The sequence below is a fragment of the Phocoena sinus genome, chromosome 2 (assembly GCF_008692025.1).
Source record: "Phocoena sinus isolate mPhoSin1 chromosome 2, mPhoSin1.pri, whole genome shotgun sequence".
NCBI classification, from domain to species: domain Eukaryota; kingdom Metazoa; phylum Chordata; class Mammalia; order Artiodactyla; family Phocoenidae; genus Phocoena; species Phocoena sinus.
In genome coordinates, this window is record NC_045764.1 from 101988180 (window position 1) to 101996865 (window position 8686).

Sequence of the window (8686 nt, forward strand, 5' to 3'; positions counted from 1 at the left end):
CACTGCAACATTTATGCTAAAAAATGTATGTGTGGCTGGGGGAGAAACACTGTTATTATCACACTTGTGCCTCTAGGCACAAAAAGTGACCCAGCGACATGGGACTGATGAAAATTCAGTTGGCTAGTTTGACTTGCATTGGCTAAAAAACTGAGTTCTTTGCAAGACTGACCAAGTGATTTTCCTGAGTTCTTTGCAAGACTGACCAAGTGATTTTCCTGTAGAGCTTGAAATATTTCACATAATCTTATCTTCAAAATAACTAAGTTAAATAAAAGAAACTATTCCTTTTTTTTTTTTCCTTTTAACAGACAGAAATACAAAGACAAAAAGAAATTTTACATTCTCAAGATTCTACAACTGCTAAAGACACAGCTTTAACAGGCTATGGAATGCCTACTCGCCTAATGTTGTGGTCAAAGACAGTTCTCCTCCAGGGGTCAGCATTGAATTTCTAAATGTAGCGAGACGATAATGAATGAGGCTTTGAAGTCTGACAGATCAGAGTCCTACTCCTGGTTAAATGATCTAACCTCACTGTCTTATTTTTTCTCTTCTGTAAAATGAAAGTAACATCACATACATTTCCAGGGTTATTGTGAAGATTAAAAGATAATGTACAATGTTTGGCATACAGTAGGCAAATAAAAAGTTTATTATTCCCTGTCCAATAATTTAAAAACAGTACCACTAAAGGTTTCTCTCAAAGCAAAATTACTCCTTAGAGGTTTGGCTGAGCTGATCTGCTAAGCAGAATGGTGGGATACTAAAATAGATGCAAAAGTTTCATAATTAGAATAGCAGGACTGCTGGGCAGGATCAAAGGACTAGTACTACTGTGCTGAGAAAGCAGTATAACCCTTTAACCTCAAAACCACGGAACAGACTTCAACCAGCACGGTGGCTAGGCCAACAGGCAGGTAATTCAATTAATCATTTTTTGTGTTTGTATGAACGATGCCAGTGTCTGAATACTCCATTTACTTCACAATGCCTGCCTGTGGGAACTTACAGTTCTCCAAATGACTAGGCTGTCCCTTGGTAGCTCACATGCCCAGACCCAGGTACCTCAACTTTTGACTCCCATGACTTTCAGGAAAGCAGTGAATGGAAGTGACCACTACCCATATATATTTAATTCCTCAAGGAAAAGGTCCCCCCAACAGGAGGCATACCTGAAAGACAGGCAGAAGCACTACACTTTATAGAAGAACTAATGTGTAAATAAACAAAGAATGACTGGGTACTGAGTGGAAGCAATGAAGAATAAAACACTGGGGACTTCCCTGGTGGCGCAGTGGTTAAGAATCCACCTGCCAGGCTTCCCTGGTGGCGCAGTGGTTGAGAGTCCGCCTGCCGATGCAGGGAAAACGGGTTCGTGCCCCGCTCCGGGAAGATCCCACATGCCACAGAGCGGCTGGGCCCGTGAACCATGGCCACTGAGCCTGTGCGTCCGGAGCCTGTGCTCCGTAATGGGAGAGGCCACAGCAGTGAGAGGCCCGAGTACCGCAAAAAAAAAAAAAAAAAAAAAAAAGAATCCGCCTGCCAATGCAGGGGACACGGGTTCAAGCCCTGGTCCGGGAACATCCCACATGCCGCGGAGCAACTAAGTCCGTGCGCCACAACTACTGAAGCCCGCGTGCCTAGAGCCCGTGCTCCGCAACAAGAGAAGCCACCGCAATGAGAAGCCCGCGCACTGCAGCGAAGAGTAGCCCCCATTCAGTGCAACCAGAGAAAGCCCACACGCAGTAACGAAGACCCAACGCAGCCAAAAATAAATAAATAAATAAATTTTTTTTAAAAAAAGAATAAAACACTGAAAGTTCAGTGTTCATGCAACTTGGTAGCTCCTATTCAAAAATCCTGAAAAATCTTCCCAGTCATTCAGTTTATTTAGATGGATGTATCCCTGATACACATCTGATACCTGTAATAAAACATGAAAATCATAGAATATGTGAAGTATGACTTTCATGTTCTATTACAAAACTCTATTATGATTTAGTTCTAAGTAGGCAGCCAAACTACTGAAATCACTGGTTTCTTCTAGAACCAAAGAGAAATTCCCATATTACTAATGGGACTGAGTACTTCAGAATACCCATGTCCCAAAGGAATAATCCCTAAAGATGTAATGTATCCCCAAAGTATGCAGTGGAGGAAAAGAAGGAGGCAGGATATTCCAAAGGTTTCTCTAATGACCATGAGAGACAATTTAAGAAACCCCAAAGACATTACAGGTCTTGAATATCCTTCCTCTCAGGTGAAATTAAGAATTCAGTTAATACATATTCTTTCTCAGAGAGTTACTGATATAGTTTTAGGAGAACTACAAAACAAAACAAAAAGGTGTTGTTATTACAGAGTTACTAATTACTGGAATATTGGGACATTGCCTAAAGGATTAGAACTATCAGATTTAGGGTGCTGACATACAGTGGAGGAAAGAAGCACAGTTCTCTTATTATCTAGTAATTTCAGTAGTATGTCATTTAATTACTTTTTTAAAATGAAATAAAGTCTGAAAATACCAAATAAAAAGAAGCCATAAACAATAAATTTCTCTGGAAATGTACTGAAGGAATAAAATCAGGAATGGTTCATTCTTTCAGTTACGAAGCCAATCTTTTCTTAAAAATTACACATAAGGGGCTTCCCTGGTGGCGCAGTGGTTGAGCGTCCGCCTGCCGATGCAGGGGACACGGGTTCGTGCCCCGGTCCGGGAAGATCCCACATGCCGCGGAGCGGCTGGGCCCGTGAGCCGTGGCCGCTGAGCCTGCGCGTCCGGAGCCTGTGCTCCGCAACGGGAGAGGCCACAACAGTGAGAGGCCCGTGTACCGCAAAAAAAAAAAAAAAAAAAAAAAAAATTACACATAAGAGTAAGTAATGTTTAAAATCCTTCGTTTGATGTTGAAATATTTTTGTACTTTTATTTGAACATGTTCTGGGAACTCTTTTCAAACAAACTAGTGAGAATATACTTGGAAAGTCTGAATAGGAAGAGGCTAGAACCTTGTCTAGGCTTCCTACACCGCTCTACTGCTTGGAATACATTCCTGGATTCATCCCTGCTGAAGGTGAATGCAAAGAAATTATCTAAGCCAGTCTTTCTGTTTACGCTAGGCTTTTGATGATCATGTAATGTACATTTGTGGGTAGAAATTAAGTGCTTTATTTTTAAAAGTCTCCTGCTGCGATCTGAAAGCAAGAATTAACACATTTTAAAGTTGAGCATTTTGCTTCATGCGTCATTCAACAACCAAGGGTCTAGTGAAGGATAGAAAGTGACAGGTGACAAAAGGGCAAAAGAAATGTTACCTGTTGAAGAGCTTAATGAGAAATCTCAGAGACTACAAAGAGGTGGACTTATTTTGCAATACAGAGACAATGAAAATCTTCAAGACAATATGAATTAGTTTTTTAGGCAAAAAACAGAGCCAAATTACAACTTCATACAAGTGTACACACAAAACAAAACAGAGGTTAATGCTGGGGGAAGGTTATCCAGGATAAAATTCAAAATGTAATAAATGGTTAAATAAACCTTTAGGCAACAGTAAATGGTTCATACAACGGCTTTGTTATATAGAAATACAACTGTTGGGACCTCCCTGGCAGTCCAGTGGTTAAGACTCCACGCTTCCACTGCAGGGGATGCGGGTTCAATCTCTGGTCGGGGAACTAAGATCTCACATGCCGCTCTGTGCGGTCCAAAAAAAACCAAAAAACAAAAAACAGAAATACAACTGTTACTCGGGTATTAGGCACCAAAGGAAGTATACCCTGAAAATTAGGATCTCTGCATTCTTAAACGGCCTCAAGACAGATGCAAAAAGGGACAATGTAAGTGAATTAAAACAAAAGGCAAAGTGAACAAAATTGTAACAGAAGGGTGAAAGGAAGAGCACCAACTCTGTGAGAAAGAGAATAAATAATTAAAGAGGAGATACAAAAAGTTAAACTGAGTAAGATGAAATGATAGTCTATCAATGGACTGAATGCTAAAAGTAAAATAGTAAATACTAAGTTGGTTACAGTAGTGCAAGGGTAGGTCGAGCAAAGACCTACAGATCAGGGGCTGGCTCGAATGCAACTCCAGAAGTGGAGTGACTTCTAGGGGTGAAGGTAGAGGGTCCAGAAAAATATCTGTCTTCTGTTTATCCTTCAGGTATTAGGCTAAACCTAAGCTTAGAAGATAGCTTAACGCTTGCAGGACTGTGGACAAATATCTTCAAAGCATTTAGTATTCATCTGAACATTATGAAGATGTTACAGTCCTTCCACAGATGAGAATATCAAATCTCATTCTTTCAGTAAGCAAGCACAGTGCTTGGCACCCACAAATTAATCTTAAGAGGTAGTTTTGCCCAGAAATACTGCACCCTTTCCAAAGGAGATGTGTACAATGGTTTCTTTTAAAGACTAAGCCCGATCGTCACCCTACCTTACCTTCAAAAACTCAACTCTTCACATAAAATGGCAAATTTTTCTTGTTACAAGCAAAATTCTGAAGTGGTCGTTACCACAATACCAATGGGAGAGGCCACAACAGTGAGAGACCCGCGCACCGCAAAAAAAAAAAGGCCACATGCACAGTATAGATCACACATGGGGAAGGTGACAACCGTGCAAGTACCCATGTACTGCTCCATCAAATCCCTTATCCCAATCCACTACTCTTTTACTACTGCAGTTTTTTTGTTTGTTTGTTGTTGTTGTTTTGCGGTAAACGGGCCTCTCACTGTTGTGGCCTCTCCCGTTGCGCAGCACAGGTTCCGGATGCGCAGGCTCAGCTGCCATGGCTCACGGGCCTAGCTGCTCCGTGGCATGTGGGATCTTCCCGGACCGGGCCACGAACCCGTGTCCCCTGCATCTGCAGGCGGACTCTAAACCACTGCGCCACCAGGGAAGCACACTACTGCAGTTTTAAACCTTCCCCCAAGCCTGTCTTTACACACACAGCTACCCTCTCTTTGGCCAATGTCCTTCATCTTGCCTTGCAGACCCACTGGCATACCGCTCTTGCGACCTGACTTCTCAAATGAAAAATGTTGTTTTCCTTGTCATAATTTTTCTTTTCTTTTAAGGGGTGGGATAATCCAAAATACTTGGAATGAGAAGCTTCCCTTGTTCTGGCCCTAAGAGGCTGACCATAGTTTGTTCTGACAACTATTTGTTGATTAACAGAAAAGAAATTCCTAAGCAGAAGACATTATCTAATGAACTAAGAGAGAACGTTATTCAAATCACAAACTCACCTTCTAGCACCTAAAGTGCCCCACACCAGATAGGACCTCACATGATTCTAAGGATAACCAGTTAGAGAATCCCCGACTGAACTGACAGGTTCAGAACAACATGAAGAGTAAACAATCTGTGGATGCTAATGTGATGGTAGGGTGTAGTAGACAGATAATGCAGCTCCTCTGGTGTTTGGGGCGCTCCACTATGTCTATTCTTTAAAAGAAAAAGACATCAAGTTCTAAGTCTTCGACTTCTGGTTCCCTGTGCTCATTGAAAAGAGATTGGCTCACTAAACATCTATACACCACTATTCACCTCTTCCTTGAAGACCTTAATCATTTAGGACTGACCCTTAAAAGGTAGGAGCTGCTGCATTTGCACAGCTGCTGCAATGGCAGGGAAATTTCCTGCGACACTAGAGCCAGGTAAATAAAGAAATTGTATTCGCTCCGAGGTAGGGGGAGGGGTCTTCTGGCACTGAACACTTTACATAATGCAACAGAAAACCAGTAAGCTCTGCAGACTTGTCAATGGAAATGCAAGGCTTGAGCTTCTCTCTTCCCACATCTCTGAACACGTCCAAAAGCCTGCTCTGCTCTCCCAAAGATCCACAGAAATTACACCTAAGAATGTAAAACAATCTCCACAGGCTCACCCCATGCTCTCTGACCCACCTTTATTGCTAAAATGCAAAAAAAAAAAAGGAAGAAAAAATCCCTAACCTCCCACTTCTGAGTCCAAAGTATGGAGTAACCAAACGGAGCCGGGGAGTTTTCCTTCCTCTGAAGGGGAAAAGAGAACAAGGAGCTGCCTCAAATCTACACGATACCCAGCAATGCAATGACAAGCCCTAAAAACTTCACAGGGGCCGGCGCAGCCCCGTTCGCGGCTCGGCCCGACTCGGGCCCCTCGGCCCGGCAGCCGCCCTCTCCCCCGGCCTCTCACAAAGGAGAATGGTTCAGTCCAGAGCATCACCCAGCACCTGATCCCTTACAATTGGGGGACGGGCAGAGGGCGGGGGCGCGAGGAGGAGAATGAGTTATGGAAGCCAATTCTAAGAGCCTCAGCTTTTGCAAAGACTCTTGCACCAGCACTGAGCGGCGGGCGTGAGCGGAAAGCCTACCTGAACAAGTCCTGGCGCTTCCTTTCCAGCCAGCGTTTCAATTCACCCTTTCGGAGAACAAGGCGCCTTCCGGCGGAGCATGGCCAGCCCTCGGCTCAATCTAGCTTGCTAGTAGTCCATTCTCCCTCGCTCCGCCCAACTACGCTCCCACCCACCAATGGCAGGGCCTACGCCCCGCCTCTTCCAGCAGGGTAGTGTGAGTACTATCCAGGAAGTCTCTTGAGGGTGGGAGGGCCTAAAAGGCTGAGGCAACCACAAATATGCCTGATTGAAAATAAAATTTGGCGGTAGGTCGGCTCTGACGGCTCTCAGTTCACGGACTTTCAGATCTTTCGGCATCTTTTCTTGATCCCCGCCGTTGGGGGCGCTCTAAACGAAAACAACGTTTAGTTACCTGTTTCTGGGAAGCCATCTTGGATCGGGCTGGTGCCTTAGGGCGGGGAGGAGGAAGGAGTGCTTAAGGAATTTGAAGTCCCTCTCGGCGTTCTGTCGGACTACTTAGGTGCAGCCCCCATGTACTGTCCTTTAGATGATCAGAGTATCCCTCAGTCACGATGGGGAGAAAATCTGGAATAGTGCTGAATGCGCTTGGAGGCAGCCCCCACCCTCTCTCTCATACGAGGGAAGCGATCTTGACCAAATCAAAGAAGCAAAAATGCATTCTCGGAATGAGTGGATTTTCCGAGTTGCTGGGATAATCCTCTGGAGACACCTCACTCCTCAGGATAGCAGCATAAGATCAACATAGGTTATGCATCTATTCTAGATGCTTCTAATCCTTATGCTTCACGTGCAAGGTTTCCAGTATTCTTTGACGGTACAGAGTACTGCTAGTTAGTTGGAAATGAACAGGATTCAGGGAAGAATTTCAACTTTTTTTTTTTTTAAAGGCCTATGTTCATTAATAGACCCAAACTACCTGTGACTACAGATAGAGAGCAGAAGTCTTAAAGGTGAAATTATATGCAAGGAGGAGGGGCATTAAGAGACTGCCTTAGAAACATTGGCTGCAGAGTAATGTTCTAATAACTGCATTTAAATTGTTAATAATTTTAGTGTAGGTGAAATTCTCTTGCCCTCAATGAGATTTTTCCCGTGTTTTTTAGTTTAAATCTCTACTGCTATTACAACTTGCTACAAGAAGTTTTTATTTTTTTGAATTATTGAATGAAGGGAATCTTTCCGTATCATTAAAGTAATTTCTCAAGGAGTAACATTTGCATGGTCATACATGGTGGGAGCTCAGAGACCTTAAGGAGTCACACGAATCAGTATTTTATCGCAGAAGTGATTAAACTTGACCAAATACATTTCTCTGTATATTGAACAAAATCTGTTGGCCAAATTAAACTTGATGTTAGTATTAGGACTTACCAGAACAATATATCTGTCTGTAAATGCGTAGACAGATATGATCTTAATTACTAAGTTTCTAGAATGAGAACATATTATCCTTCTGCTTATTTGATACAAAATAAACCTACTATCTAAAGAACCAGTTAATAAGCATTACAGAAAGGGGAATGGGTGTGCCTGCTATCCTCAATGATCTATAAATAGTAATGATTTAGACTGCTATAAATATGACTTCCAATAGTCCTGGCCTTCAAAAACCAACCAACACCCATATTACCTTATAACTACTATTCTTCACATGGGAGTGGGAGATCCACTTTCTATAATTCTTCATGACCATTTCATTCAGAACATCAGCAATGATCAACACAGGTCATGAATTTGCCCAGGTACTTCTGTTTCTCATGCTTCCCTAAAATTGGTGAAATACCTGAGTATAGAAGGTTATCAGTTGTTTGGATAAAATAACTGGATGTGGGATTCAGATCAAAAAGATACACTCTAAAATATCAAAATGGTATCCTTTAATGACTCTGAAAGCAGCAGCTCTAGGCAGAATGCTATCTCTGATCAGTGCTCTGATTCATCCCAATCACTAAAGGTTTTTTTGGTTGGTAAAGGAAAACTCCTGTATGGAAACTATTAAGTTATATTTACTTTAGTTCTGTCCCTGTTGTGAGGGGGCAAGCCAAATTCAACAGCCTCAATCCCTTTTAGAATGTGGTAGGATTTTTCAAAAACAAAACCAAACCAAACGATAATCAAAGCAATACTCCAAATGCCTTCCAACTTCCTGTGGTGCACTATTAAATAATACCACTACTACTGGGGGCAGAATCCTGTATAAAATGAATGTATCTTAAGGAGGCTTCTTCCAATACCTTTGATACAATTCCCTAGAAGGAGAGAGTATCTACTTATGTTTGGGATACAATCAGAAATGACACACGAAATGTCAGCAGC

General features: G+C 42.4%; 1 protein-coding gene across 5 annotated transcripts in view; it reads right to left on the reverse strand.

The window, feature by feature from the left end:
- The window catches only part of CHD8 (chromodomain helicase DNA binding protein 8), a 57621-nt gene extending 51158 nt beyond the window's left edge, over window positions 1-6463 (reverse strand). For 3 of the 5 annotated variants that reach the window (XM_032622383.1, XM_032622380.1, XM_032622378.1), the window contains exon 1: window positions 6368-6463. The gene's annotated coding sequence lies outside the window, so the exon portion shown is untranslated. The remainder of the gene's footprint in view (window positions 1-6367) is intronic. The other 2 variants (XM_032622388.1, XM_032622385.1) reach the window with 2 other exon arrangements.
- Window positions 6464-8686: the final 2223 nt, after the last annotated feature.